Source organism: Sceloporus undulatus, chromosome 4, assembly GCF_019175285.1.
Source record: "Sceloporus undulatus isolate JIND9_A2432 ecotype Alabama chromosome 4, SceUnd_v1.1, whole genome shotgun sequence".
NCBI classification, from domain to species: Eukaryota; Metazoa; Chordata; class Lepidosauria; order Squamata; family Phrynosomatidae; genus Sceloporus; species Sceloporus undulatus.
This window is the reverse complement of record NC_056525.1, coordinates 235,527,229-235,542,965: the sequence shown is the minus strand read 5'-3', so window position 1 is coordinate 235,542,965 and position 15,737 is coordinate 235,527,229. Positions and strand designations below refer to the sequence as shown.

General features: G+C 40.7%; 1 protein-coding gene across 3 annotated transcripts in view; it reads right to left on the bottom strand.

Moving 5' to 3' along the window:
- NSMCE2 (NSE2 (MMS21) homolog, SMC5-SMC6 complex SUMO ligase) overlaps positions 1-15,737 on the bottom strand; it is a 302,808-nt gene that overhangs the window by 202,352 nt on the left and 84,719 nt on the right. The gene's annotated exons all lie outside the window — the stretch shown is intronic.

Here is a 15,737-nt window from a genome sequence, read left to right as displayed (position 1 = left end):
CCTTGACCACTTTACAATTGTCAGGTGTGTTCAATTATCCACTTTGCAATTCTTGTCCTTGGCACTCTGGACCTGTTAATTGTATTACCATTCACACCTGTGTAGTTCTCAATTGGCTTCTGCTGAGTCACTCTGACTCTCACATACAAGTTTTATTTCTCTTACTGTATAACCCATGTGGCTTTTTCCTTAACAGTGTTAACATTGCCTAATTAAACTACACACATATCCAAATGCATGGCAGGCTCAATTGTCATTCATTACAATTAATAAACACATTTTCCCCTCTCATTCTCATTTCACCTCTTCTTTGATGTGACTGCTAGATTCATCTCACAGGTATGACCTTGAAGAGGCCTGAATCATGCCTGCCTCCCCTCCAGAATTATCTCACCGCCTGTAGTTGAAATCACCATGTCTCCGTAATAGCTTTCTACTATATCACATAACCTTCCCAATATTTTATGGCAGGAAAGATGCCTTTGCAATTCCTGACATAATGTCTCCATATTGATAGCAATATGCAGCCATCCTGCAGGGCAAGTATTGCAGCTTACGAAAGCCACCAAGGTACACAGGTCAGAACAGTGGCCACTCAAACATAGTTTGCAATTAAATGCTTATGCTTATTGTACTTATCTGTGTGCAGTTTGCTCTGAAAGTTAACTAAGCAAAATTAGATCAACCTGTGGTTTGTCAATAGAACACTTGGTGAAGCAAGGATGCCTCTTGAAACTATACAGCTGTTGTATAGTTTACAGTTGTTGTTGTTGTTGTTGTTGTATAGTTGTTTGTTATTGTTGTATAGTTGTTGTTTGTTGTTGTTGTTTTTAAATATCGTTATAGATACAAAAACTGGGGGGAAAAAGATGGGGGAAATGCAGGGGAAGGGAAAACAATGGGGGAAATTTAAGATTATAAAGCTATGTTGCTATTGTTGAGGGCCTCCAGGGTGTTTCCAATTTATGGACACCCTAAAGCAAAACTATCATGTTTTTTTTTTTCTTTTTTTGCAAGGTGTGAACAGATGGCCAATGCCTTCCTCTGAGGCATAGGAAGTGTGACTTGTTCAAGATTACCCAGTGGGTTTCCATGATCAAGCAGGGGCGAGTCACACACCGCCCAAAAGTACGTGCTTGGCATGTACTATTGTTAGGAAGGTGCGTCCTTTCCGGACACCCCTAACCCTAGTACGTTCTGAGCACATACAAAATAGCGCCCCCCATTCTACATTGGCGCTGCCATTTTGATGTAGCGGACGCTTAGCCTTGCGGCATCATAACCGCACTGCAAAAAGAACTTGCTTTTTGCAGGTTCTTTTTGCTGCGCCAGGGAATCGCGCAGTTTATCCGCTGCGGTTCCCTGGCACAGCAAACACGGGAGCCAGCAAAGCACCCTTTTTGGGCGCTCTGTAAAGCGCCAGGGATTCAAACCATGGTCTCCAGTATCATAGTCCAATATTCAAACTACCATATCACACTAGTTCTCTTCTAAGGCTATAGTAGGTCAATATATCAATATTGTTGTTGTTGTTGGGGGCCTTAAAGTTTTTACCAATTTACCCTAAGGTAAACCTGTCACATGGTTACCAGACAATATTTGCTCAGAGAGGATATTCCACTGTCTTCCTTTGAAAGTGAAAGACTTGCCCATGATCACCCAATGCTTTCCCATAGCTGAGTGAGGATTTGAATCCTAAGTGCAACATAACCACTACATTACCCTGTCTCTCATATATCAGTACAGTATAAGCGGACATTTACACAGCTGAGCTTCACATAAGTTTGTTCATAAATTTAGACTTCAAGCTCTTTGGGACATAGCCACAGCCACTCTGTTTTAGTTTGTTGTTGTTTTTGTTATGTCCTGTCAAGTCTTTTCTGATTTATGAAAATCCTATGAACTTCCAAGAGATCCTGTTATTAATAGCCCTACTCAGGTCTTGTAGACTCAGGGCTGTGGCTTCCCTTATTGACTCAGTCCAGCTGTACTGAGGTCATCTTCTCATCCTGTCCTCAACTTGCATCATATTTTTCAATTAATCATGTCTTCTCAGGGTATCTTCAAGGTATGATAGCCTTGTGAAAGCTGGTTTGAAAGTTGGACAGGAAGAAAATCAACCCATTTGAAATGTTGATGCTAGAAGAGAATTCTGTGAATATCATGGACTGCTAAAAAGACAAATGAACAGAAGCTAGAGCAAATCAGGACTGAGCTCCCACTAGAAGCCAGGATAAGTAAATTGAAATTGTCTTATGTCGGACATACTATGAGATGCTAGAAAAATGATAACAATGGAAAAATAGAAAGCAGTATGAAAAGAGAAAGACCACATTACAGATGGATTAATTCAATCAAAGAATGACAGCCCCAAGTGTGCAAGACCTGAGCAGGGCAGTTGATGACCACGGCTTCTGAAGGTCTCCAATTCATAAGGTTGCCATAAATCAAAGTCAGCTTAATGGCAAATAGCAACAAATGATAGCCTCAGTTTAGTCATTTTGGCTTCTAATGAAAATTCAGATTTGATTTGCTCTAGGATCCATGTATTTTTATTTTTGGCTGCCTGTCATATCTATAAAACTATCTTCCAGCACAACATCTCACCATTTTCATTATTACTTCTGAATTATTATTACATTATTATTACATTATTACATCACATCTCAATGCTTCTATCTTTGAAATTAGCATGAAAAATAACATTTAGCAGCTTGAGTCTCTAAAGGCTATTGAAGTCTACCTGGGTCACATGCTTTTGGCTTCCTGATTCACAAGTGTAGTGATCCTAGAGATGAATCCTATTGTTAGTCCTAACTAGAGTAGACCATTAAATCAATGGATTTACCTGTGTTTTGTCCACCATTCAACAATTGATTTAACAGCTCAGATATTACTGGGACTAACCAATAGGATTCTGACTGCATCCGCACTGAAGAAATAATCCAGTTTGACACCACATTAACTGCCATGGGTCATTGCTATGGAATTCTTGGATTTGTAGTGTGATGCGGCACTAGAGTGGAAATTCATCTTAGCTGTAGTGTTCAGGTACTGACTACGGAGGACAGAGAGTTCAAAATACCATTTAAGCTCTTCTAAAAATATCAATACTTTAGTGATTCAAAGAACTCTTTACCAAACCAAACAGAAAAGGGAAATGAAGAGGTGAGAAAGAAGCAGAGAATCAGTGTAATCTCTCTCTCTCTCTCTCTCTCTCACACACACACACACACACACACACACAGAGTCAGTGGCACCATATGCATGTAGAACTACTGCAAACTAATTCATAACCGTTCTCGTGGGGTCCAACTGAAAACCAAGTGACGATGAGAATTTGGAAGTACTTTTCTTTTCTTTTGATTATAGTTCCCAGAATCCCCCAGTGAGCATGGCCAGTGGCTGTCTTCCATTCATCCATCATATTCTCAGCTAGATGCCATAACTCTGTGAGCCCAAAACAGACATATATCTTGATTTCTGGGCAGGAGCTGCACCCACTATTGTGCCTTAGACATTTCATTTTATATTAAAACAATGCTGTCAACACCAGAAGTCTAGTAATACTAACAGCTGTTGCTTATCAGAAGCTCTGCTTTGTTTCGACAGCAGATCAGAAGAATCAGAGAATTCTGTCTCTGTTGAATCTCCTTGTCAGAAAAACAAACAGGCTGCCAAACTAGTTTATCTAGAAATGAATGTTTTCTTAAAAGTCTGGAAATGTACTAAATGAAGAATCATTTTGAAATGCCCTAGTGCTGTTCAGTCACTGTTAAGCAGGGAATGCACTAATGATGGAGTTCAGGGGATGACAGACAAGGTGTAAGAAGTAAAAATGCCAGCAATCTCTCAGAAGTCTTTTGCTGCCTCCTCCCCGCAGAATATACCTGCATGGATGCATATAGAGTTACCATTGTCTATAGGCTTTCTATTGTGAAAGTAGGATGAAGGGAAGATGGTGGAAATACAGTACAGTGGTACCCCGGGATACGAATTACCCAGCTTACGAATTTTTCGGGATACGAAAAAATCCCATAGGGATTTATTGTTTCGGCTTACGAAGGTTTTTTCGGGTTACGAAAAAACCTCGGCGCTATTTTCCGCCACCGGAGGGCAGCAGAGAGCTATTTTTTCCATTAGCACCTATGGCAATTCAGGTTACGAAGGTTTTTCGGGTTACGAAATTAGCCGCGGAACGAATTAATTTCGTAACCCGAGGTACCACTGTAGTAGGAATACTAGAGGCCCAGTTTGAACACTGCTAGGAGAAAGACGGTGTGACAGCATGAGGAATAGAAGAAATATCCACTTTTTCCCAAAGCCCTTTTCTCCTAGAAAAATGGGAAATCTTCAAAACTGAGGGGGAAAACAGATTACGCATTTTTAAAAATCTATATAAATAAAAATGTAAATGTTCGTTTGTTCAAAATCTTAAATATCTGAAAGTTCTTCACCGATTGCTTTGAAATTTTGACACAACGTTCCATTTGAATACATGCATGCTTTTATATACATATACCTACTATTATGTAAATGTCACACCTGTGACAGGTAAAAATATGTTTTTAAAAACAGCACCATCTGTTGGATGTAACAGCAACACAGGAGGAGGAGCTAGACTGCAAAATTTATCCTCATACCATCTTAAGGACAGAAACAATAAAATGCAGGCATATTACTAGCATCTCCAATTTTTCACCAAGTTGGCTTGTAACATCTTGCCTGATGAAGAAGCCAGTGGGGCTTCAAAAGTTTGCAACAAGTATAGTGTGCATTTCAGTTGGCCAACAAAGGTATCATAGTTTAGTGAATTTTTGTTTGAATTTGCTAAATGACCAACACAGCTACCCCTGCATATTTTCTGGATTGAAATTTAATTCAGACAAGATGAAAGTGCTCCTAGTCAGTTGAAAAGCAGAGGAGAATAGGGATTCAGCCTGTGCTGGATGAGATTACATTTTCCCTGAAGATGCAGATCTGCAGCATCAATGTACTCCTACGAGCCTTGAAGCTAAGGTTCTGTGCTGGCCATGAGTGCATTTATACATTTAAGGCTTGAGTGAAGTTGTGCTCATTCCTTGAGATGTCAGATCTGGCCACAAAGACACATGCTTTATTGAAATCCAGGATGACTTACTGTAACGCACACACTCTACATAGGGCAGTCTTTAAAAAGTGTTCAGAAACTTCAGCTGGTCCAAAGGGCTACTCCACATTGCTAACTAGGGCTGGCTACAGTAAACACAAGGGTGGCCTAAATATCCTTAAACACCAGATCCCATCTGATCTTGGAAGCTAAGCAGGTTAGGAATGGGAAACTATCAACAAATACCAGTTGCTTGCTGTAGACTATATTTCAAAGAAAGAAACTGGCAAAACCACCTCTGAGTCTTCTTTGCCTAAGAAAACCCTATGTTGGCATGTGAGAAAGCACTGGCAAAAGACGGGGGCTATTCAGTCGAGAAGGGAGTCCACAGGGGCAAAGGAGGAGCTATTATAAATCTTTGCAGGATTATAAATTGTTTGAAGGAAATCAATGAACTTTTCTCAAGGTCACCATAAAATTGATGGGCTACAATTCATGACAAGCAAACAAAAATATGGCTGAACACCATGCATAATGTATTCCTGCAATTCATTTGTCACAAAAGTAGTGATGGCCATCACTTCCAGGTTTAGTTGCTTTGGTTTTTAAAGATTAAGAAATCCACTAGCAAAAGGCATTAGTCACAACAGGCAAAATGGAGATTCTACAAACTATTAAGTCATGTCTTACTTGTGAGAAGTCCTACCAAAATCACAACAAATTTCATGACTGCAGATTAGAGCCTGGAGAAGTCAGTTATTTAGAATACAGTTTCAAGAATCCTCCAGCCACTGGCCATGCTTGCTGATGGATTCTGGGAGATGTAATCCAAAAGGTAATATTTCTAAGCTGTGATGTGCATGAAAAGCTACAGTACATTTAGGACCTAGTAGTGGAATGCACATTGCTTTCCTGCACATTGAAAAATATTGCAAACTTTGACATGAACAATGCAGTTCCATAAGACACAGAAGACCCTCACTTGGTCATACCAAAGGTCTGTATAGTATACTATTCTGTTATATACTACTATTGCCTACCCATTTTTTTTCGCTATCCTCTGTCTAGCTGGATTTCTTTTAGCAAATTGGTATTGGGAAGATGGTGAAGGATGGATGGAGAAACACAAACTCTCAGTAACAAGTTGCAGCAGCATGTCTACAGTAAACAACACAAAAAAGCTTGAGCTAGGAAAGAATAGGTTTTTATTTTAACTCATTTTATTGGAGCTGTATATACCTGCCTACAATAGTCAAGACAAACAGCAGCTGTCTCAAGAATGACTTATGAAGCATTGTGAGAGAAAAAGAAAATTCAGATTAGCAAGCTTCACTGGTTACCTGCAGCACAAAACTGTATACCATAATGGAAATCATAAAAAAAAGTGAGGATGGTGGAAGAAAAAAATCATCCATGGATGGATTTTGGAAGAAATCTTCAACTGGTCTTTAGAAGGTTCAGAATGTTTTTATATATTTATGCAAGGCTTATCTGACATGATTGTTTCATTCCACATGTGCAGATTGTTAGTTTAATTTGCTATGTTGAACTGCTCTTTAGTTCTGGGTGGAGGAACACATAGGCATGTTACAGACCGCCCCTTTGGGGTGGCCTGTTACCGGCTCTTTCCCCGCTGTATTGGGGCCTCAGCTGCCACAGCGGCAGCCTCTGAGGCCCCGATCCACCGCTTTCCAGGCCGCGGGGAAGCGGCAAAAGGCCGCTTCCCTGCAGCCTGGAAAGGGGTGTCCTTGGGGCTTCATGCCCCAAGGACACCCAATGGCGGCGGGGAGTAGGAGAAAGGGGCCGCTCAGCCTCTTTCTCCTTTGTGTCCCTGGTGCAGCCGTCTAAAGGCTGCGCCAGCGACACAAACCACAGAACAAGCTCCGTTTCGGAGCTCCTTCTCGTGCCATGGAAAGGGAGCTCTAGGCGCCCTCACACGGCCTGACAATGTCACCACCGCGCTGCCTCGTTTAGAGGCGGCGCTGTGGTGACGTAGTCATGGCGGCGCCAATCTGTATAGGGTGCCGCCATTTTGTACGGACTGGGTCCGTACTAGGGTTAGGAGCATCAAGAAGTGACGCCCCTTTCTAACCCTAGTACGCGCTCGTCACGTACTAGGGTGCCCATTTGTAACGGGCCATACTATTCTTTTCTTGTTATCTGTACTGCTGGTACCAAATTTTCAGTTAAAGAAATAATGCCTGGGAACACACCCCAGGGTTTGCTGCATGAGCCAAAAGGCTTGGGTTTCCCTGGCTTCACAGCATCCTGTTTAGACAATGCAAGCCAAAACCCCGGGGCCTGCCAGACCGGACATGGATCCAGAAGATCTGACCTGATCCCTGGGCAAGCAGGGCTTAATGTGGGGCAATTTGACCCTTGGTTTGCCATGGAGTTTACTCTCTTGCAGCAATGATGGATTAAGAGGTGCACTGCAGTAGCAATCCTGGTGCAGGGATGGGTGTGTACTGGAACCACAATGGCATGGGCTCAGTCCATGTTATCCTGGCCCATCTGCTAAGCCCCTCTTTCATTAACAGAGGTATACCTATATCAGTATTCGCAGCGATTACTATAAATGTATCCCCTTACATTAGCACTTGCATGGCAGTACCATAGCTAAATAAGGAGCCATATTCTATTTCTGCATGGCTTTCGTTCAGACCTGATGCTTTTCTGATTTCCCAAAAATGACTGAGGAAGCATTACCCATAGGAACAGCTGACATATGTACTTCCACTGCTATGCTGCTGACCTATCATGCCGGCAGTGCAAGCCACAGGGAGGCAGGGATGGAACCAGATAAAAATGTACACACACCTTGATATATTGTATGAAGATTGATGGACAGGAAATTTACATATAGGTCTCAGGCTTCACAACCCAAACTAAATGCAAACAGAGAAGAAAACAGACCTGAAAGGAAAACGGTGCTATAATTATGGTGCTATAATTATGGCAGAAACTGGGGAACAATAAGAGTGAATCTGATAACTCTATTATTTACAGAAGATTGTGAGAAAGCCAGTGTTAAAACTGTTGCTGGATTTTTCTCCAGGAAAAAAGACTTGTGCAACTCTGAAGATAATTGGGGAAACTGCTTTCCAATTAAATATAATTAAACAATTGCTCTGAAATTTACCAGAGTCAAATATTTGTTATTTTTAATTTTTTTTCTTTAAAAAAAAAACGCACACACTTTTATCCATCCCTCAAGGAGAATATGTGAGTTATTTCCATCTCAGGATACAAGCAAGCTATAAAGTTCAATCAGGTCCAACGCTGTGGTACAAAGGGATAGGCCAGGGGCATTAAATTAAAACCACACAAATCAGACCACAAGAGTAGAAGTTGCTTTACATGCGATTCCTAGAAACTGGCTTGCTTAGGAATTCTCAAGAGACAGCATGGTGTAGTGGTTTGAGTGGTGGACTATGATGGAGACTGGGGTTCAAATTCCTGCTTGGCCATGGAACCCCCCTGAGTGACCTTGGGTAAGTCATACACTCTCAGCCTCAGTGGAAGGCAAAGGCAAACTTCTCTCTGAACAAGTCTTGCCAAGAAAACCCCTCCTTAGGATCGCCACAGGATTCACCTTAGGATTGCCATAAAGCAGCAATTCCTTGAAGGCACACAACAGCAACAAACAAAGGAATTCTACCAACAATTAATTGAATTAAAAGCATGGTTTACTGGCCCTTAACAACAAACCAAACATCTCACTGGAAGAACAGACATAAATTCCCTGCAGATCAATTCCTAATTCTCAACCATTTCTGTTTAGAATGAGGATATAGTGTATATACTCCCGTATAAGTCTAGAAATTTTAGTCAAAAAATTAACCCAATAAACCTGGGTCAACTTATCCACAGGTAAGTGTAAGTAACTCTTATTTTTAAAGAAGAAGAAGCATCATCATCATCATCATCCCCTGGTAAAAGGCAAAGTGTAATCTGTCCTGGAAGCAATGACCCCTCTCTACTCTCTCATCTACCCAGCCTTTACAGTGAGCACAAACAGGGTGCCTTCTGGAATTTTGTAAGTTCTTTGGCATTGTTTCCCTTTGCTTCGCACACCTATATTTTACCTTTGATTTATCTTTTGGTCATATCAAAATCCATAATTTTGGTCCTAAAATCTGCTATCATTTTATACGTGAGTTCAACTTATAGTCAAGTGTATATGGTAATCTCCTTCTGGCTGCACTTGATGACTTGAAATGGGATGCCTCGATTGAGATACATTTTCTTAATTACTTTGCAAACATTTTCAACAATTATCTGATGAGATCCAGCAAGAGTGGCAACAAGGGGAACCACAATGAGTAACACATGCAAGTTATTATGCCAAGACACTTAAAAATAAGATCTTAATGATTACAGTCTTATTACAAGATCCTACCTTTAAGAGAACCTTGCAATGATTGTCTGTGCATGTGTTTGTGTGTTCCCTTTCTGGCTACAGCTCTTGCTGCCGTAACTCTTACTAGGCCTAACACAGTAGCATTGCATGGAAGATGTTCATCTTTAAAGACAGGCATGCAATTAATGATCCCAAAAGTAACAGGCAGATAAGAATGATACAGTCTAATTATTCCTTCATGAGCAATCACATAGTCATCATCTATAAATCAAAACTGCAAAACACCTTCCCGTTTGCTGAAGAGGCCAGAAAGCTGTTTTCACTAATCATGAATGATCGAGAAATATCACTATACATTTTCAGAGCCCACTTCCAAAATATGAGGCAGCAAAAAAGTCACAGACTGTAGGTTGAGAAGGAGTAGGCATAATCAAAGATGAGGCTGAAGCTAAATATATCATCCGTCATGCACACACACACCACTTATAAATGGCACCCATTTTTAAAGAGGAAATGGCAGAGCTTGAAAAGAATACTTTTTTGTACAATTCCCAGAAGCCTGCAACCAGCATAGCCAGTGGCCATGCTGGCTGGGGAGTTCTGGGAGTTGTGGTTGAAACTCCTGTCCTTAGACCCTCAAAGTGGCTTCCAGATTAAACACATATATAAAATTTGTTATTCTTAACTGCCTTTGAGTCAATATTGACTCATGGCAACCTGTGAATGAGGCATCTCCAGGACTTCCTATCCTCCACGGCTCTGCTTAGTTCCTGCAAATTCATACCTATCATTGCCTTAATAAAGTCCATACATCTAGCATGTGGCCTTCCTCTCTTTATACTACCCTCCATTTTTTCCAGCATTATTGTTTTTTTCCAATTAGTCTTGCTTTCTCATGATGTGGCCAAAGTGTGACAGCCTCAGTCTAGTCCTCTTGACTTCCAAGGAGATTTCAAGCTTGATCTGTTCTAGGGCCCATTTATTTGTATTTTTGGCTTAGTATCCTCAGCACTTATCTCCAGCACCACATCTCAAATGAATTTAATTTCTTCTTATCTATTTTCTTAGCTATCCAGCACTCGCATTCATACATGGTGATGAGGAATACAATGGCTAGTATGATTCTAACTCTTGTGCTAAACTGTATATCTTGGATCTTTAGGATCTTTTCTAGTTCTAAATATAAAGGAAGATTTTAATAATGAAACATTTAAAATAATTTAAATGGTTTTTAAAAAGCAAACACATGTAAAACATTAATTAAATCATTTAGGAAAGCAAAAGGAGAGAGAAAATAAAAGACTAGAATTGGTATAAAAATATGTTACTAGAACAGGAGTTCAAAACAGGCTGAAGTTCCATTGAAGTTAAAGGGTCTATCATCTTTATTCTTTATCAATGACCTGGATGACAGAATTGGGAGCATACTTATCAAATTTGCAGATGACACCAAATTAGGGGGAATAGCTAATACCCCAGAGGACAGGATCAAGATTCAAAATGACCTGAATAGACTAGAAAGCTGGGCCAAAGCTAACAAAATGAAATTCAACACAGAGAAATGTAAGGTATTGCACTTAGGGCGGAAAAATAAAATGCACAGATATAGGATGGGTGACACCTGGCTGAATGAAACTACGTGTGAAAGGGATCTAGGAGTCCAAGTAGACCACAAGTTGAACATGAGTGAACAGTGTGATGCGGCAGCTAAAAAGGCCAATGCTATTTTAGGCTGCATCAATAGAAGTATAGTGTCTAGATCAAGAGAAGTAATAGTGCCACTGTATTCTGCTCTGGTCAGGCCCCACCTAGAATATTGTGTCCAGTTCTGGGCACCACAATTCAGAAAGGACATTGAGAAACTGGAGCGTGTACAAAGGAGGGCGACAAAAATGGTGAAGGGTCTGGAAACCATGCCCTATGAGGAACGACTTAGGGAGCTGGGGATGTTTAGCCTGGAGAATTTCGGGTTACGAAATTAATTCGTTCCACCATTCCTTTCGTAACCCGAAAATTTCGTAACCCGAAACACTTTTCCGTTAGCACTGGAAAGCCTATAGCTGCACTTTGCAGCATTTGAATTTCGCGCCGAAATGAATTTCGTAACCCGAAAAATATTTCGTAACCCGAAACAGTTTTTGCCAATCCAACTTTTTCGTATCCCGGAAATTTCGTAACCCGATCATTTCGTATCTCGAGGCACCACTGTATTTGAAAGGATGTCATATTGAGGAGGGAGCAAACTTGTTTTCTGCTGCTCCAGAGAACAGGACCCAGAACAATGGATGCAAGCTCCAGGAAAAGAGATTCCACCTGAACATTAGGAGGAACTTCCTGACAGTAAGGGCTGTTCGACAGTGGAATGCACTCCCTCGGAGGGTGATAGAGTCTCCTTCCTTGGAGGTCTTTAAACAGAGGCTGGATGGCCATCTGTCAGGGATGCTTTGATTTGGATTTCCTGCATGGCAGGTGGTTGGACTGGATGGCCCTAGTGGTCTCTTCCAACTCTATGATTCTATGATTCTATGAATCTATCTCAGGAGGTGGATAAACTTTTCTTCATGGGCTTCCGCAGTTTTGGTGCTGTGACTCAGAAGTCCCACTCTCATCAAGTATATTATCAAGCACAATACTTTGTTAGAGGGACACACCATAATGCCTATGTTTGAAGAAAGAGATGAAATAAAAAGAAATTAGATGTGAAAGTGGAGGAAAAGGCCAGAAAGCTCAAATTTCCTCACTCTGAAAGTCTCCTTTTCCAATCTCCTTCATTCTCTGCCAGGTGGTAGGAAATGGATACTAGTGCTTTCTTGTTAAAGAGCCACAAACCTACCAAAAGTCTTTTAAATCTCTTGGGCCACCGTAGTTGGTTCCATACCAGTGCTGGGAGAAATAGCAGTTGTTGGTTGTCTAGCGTCACAAGACTGGCAAAGCAAACATCTCCACCATGGTGAAAGTGTGGTGTGAAATCACCAACACAGTTGTTGAAGCAACTACTTCCACATTTTGACCTCCTTGTAACAAGCACTGGGGAAAAAGTAATGGGAAAATTGTGGAATTTGAGGTGTCACACTACACAGTGCTGTGTTCTGGACTTTGACTGAGCCAAAATTTTTCTTAAGAGTTTAAGGGTGCTCTGGACAGGGAAGTGAGGCTGTAGTTTCCCCACCACCAAAATAATAATAATAATAATAATAATAATAATAACAACAACAACAACAACAACCCCCAGATATTTTCCAAACACTCCTCTACACACACACACACACTTTATACAGTCATATTTTATCAACTAATTATGCAGTGACTGCCTCAGGTTGTCATGAAGCAAGGTTGCTAAAGTTCTGTTACATCTAATTATTATGGCAACCATATTTATAAAAGTAGTTAGTATGAGTCTAAATGGCTGAAGGGCAGATCAGAAAAGTTGTACAGCCTGAAATTTTCAGGTCAGATTATTATTTCTTTAAAAAAAGAAAAGAAGATAAATGATGGCACCTCTGATCCTCTATCTCCAAGCCTGTCTCCCTTTCCATCCCACAAAAAATCCTGACTCATCTGATTGTGATCTTGCACCTCAGCTTTCTTCCAAGATCATTTCCTTACTTCAATATCTCCTTCTCCTAAATTGCTTTATCTGAATTATCCTTTTTCCACCTTTTTTTTTCCTTACTGCAGATTTAGCCTATCCCTCTACAAAGCCATGTAGGAATTACTTGGCAGTTCATCATGCACACCGGGCAGGTGTAGGAAGAGCCCCATACAGCCATTTTCTGAAAACAGAAAATTGAAAATTTCTCATTTAGAGCCTGAGTTTGACAATCACATTTTGGGAAATCTAATATGCTTGTATGAAATTACTCCATATATTTACTTTAGTGGAAAGAGCAATTCAGTACAAACAGAAAGAATGCACTTCAGGTTAGGAAGAGATGGGTAGGAGGGAAGGAAATTGAAGTGAAAGTATTTAGAAAGGTTAAAGGAGAAAGTTAGGGTTTGAAACAAGGTAAGGGGAGGGATGAACACTCTTCTTGGAATTTAATTCCATTTGGAGTTGAATGTATATGTATTGTATGTATGTTTGTTTATGTATAATTATAAATATATGTTTATGTATATGTAAATCTATATTTTAGAGATTTGTATATATTGTGTACTGTTTTTTAAATAATAATTTTTTTAAAAAAAAGAATGCACTTCAGGAGCTTCCTTTGAAGAAGTGCATGGGAAGACTGATTCATTAGCTTCAACAGCCAAAATCTTCTGATCAATTAAATATATAAAGAGTTCAATATTACATGTTATACTTAGCTGTGTCTTTTTTTCTAGAACTACTTGGAATCAGATGAAAAACGGTGTTCAGCAAGCAGTAGCCAATTACCAACTGAACCATCCTAAGAATCAGTGCATTGTAGTGGCCAGTGGGCTAAATGTTGCCTTTAGGACCCTTACTTATTGCCTCTGAGAGCCCCTCAGACATTTCCCCAGAGACCTTGGATTCCCCCAGCACAATGTTTTTAGGTTAATTTTCCAAGAGAGTTATAGTGTAGGAGACACTTGAGAGAGTGTCTCACTGTGACATGCTGGTGGCAGGCTGCAGTGGCACACAGTGAAAAAGATTGAAAGGTTTTGAGAGAATTTTGGCAGTCCCACGTTGACACCGTCTCACCCTCCTTGAACAACTCTTGCACCCAGTCTGGGAATCCCACCCACCATTTGAGAACCACTACCATAAACAGATTGAGTGCATGTAACAAAATGGCTCTGCACTATACAGTACTGTATAAAGGAAAAGTGCCATATTAGCAAAGAGACCTAAAGCAAAGTATCTTAAAGCAAGGTATGCCTGTGAAGGAACTTCCTGGGCCTATAATAGCACAGGGCGCCAAAAGCCTAGCAAAATTGCACCCTTGCAAAATTGCACAGTCGGGTTCATTTAAAACATACCCAAGCACACTAGACTATGTGGTACGTTTTAAATCAATCTAGCTGGGGTACAGCAAAGAGGCTGCCTGCCAGGGTCCTGTAGGGGTGGGGTAGGGGTACATACAGCTCCCCAACCCCTGGTTGATGCAAATCTTTGGCCCAGGAGTTTGTTTGATTTTTAAAGCACATCATGTCAGCAGCATTTTCAGAATTTCATTTCATTAGACTGTGCCCACGTAAGAAAGGAGTCCCTGAAACTGTGACTCATGTATTTCTCTACTGCACTTATGTTAGATTATAAGACATTGTTTTATTTGTCCTCTTCTGGTCAGTTTACCAAGGGCTCGGAGAAGATACTGGTAGTGCAGTGTCTATCAGATAATATAACAATAGCAATAACATGTCTATACTGCTTTATAGTGTGTTAGACAGTTGCTCCAACAAGCTGGGTACTTATTTTACCGACCTAGAAAAGGATGGAAGGCTGTCAGCCTGGAGCTCTCTGGAATCAAACTCACAACATTGTGGCTGCAGTACCAGCATTTAGCCATTGAACCACCAGGGATCTTTTAATATTCTTTATGGCCTGTTACAGACTGCCAAAATAAAGCTGCTTCGGGTCTCTTTGGAGGTATGCTATTTAAATGATGCATGGGTCCTAAGATTCCGGAGGTCACGCCAAAGCCACACTCCATTCCTAAGCACTGGAAAGCAGCTTTGGTGCAGCTTCCGGATTCTTAGGGTGCATGCATCATTTAAACAGCATGCCTCCAAAGAGACCCGACGCAGCTTTATTTTGGCAGTCCGTAACAGGCCTATATTACTAAGCAAGTGGCTAGTTTGGGTTTTTTTTTTAATGCTATGTGTATTTTGTATTAAAGAGAGCCAGTGTGGTGTAGTGGTTTGAGAGTTGGACTATAGCTCTGGAGATCAGGGTTTGGTTTCTTGCTTAGCCATGGAAACCCTCTGGATGACTTTGGGCGAGTCACACACATTCAGCCCCCAAAAACCCCATGATAGGTCTGTCATAGGATTGCAATAAGTCAGAAACAAGTTGAAGACACACAGCAACAACAAACATGTGTATTAAACCTCAAGTGTAGCTGGATATATTGCACCCACATTTTCTTATTACATTCAGCCCTCCATATCTACATATTCTTTATCTACAGATTCAAGCACCCATGGTTTGAAAATATACCGTTGTATATAAATGGGATTTGAGCTTCCATAGATTTTGATATCCACTGGGGGTCCTGGAACCAAACCCTAGCAGATACCAAGGACCCACGGTACTTTCCATTATATTATGTTTGGTGCTTTTATTTGAATAGGTCATATGAACACCATATACTTTAT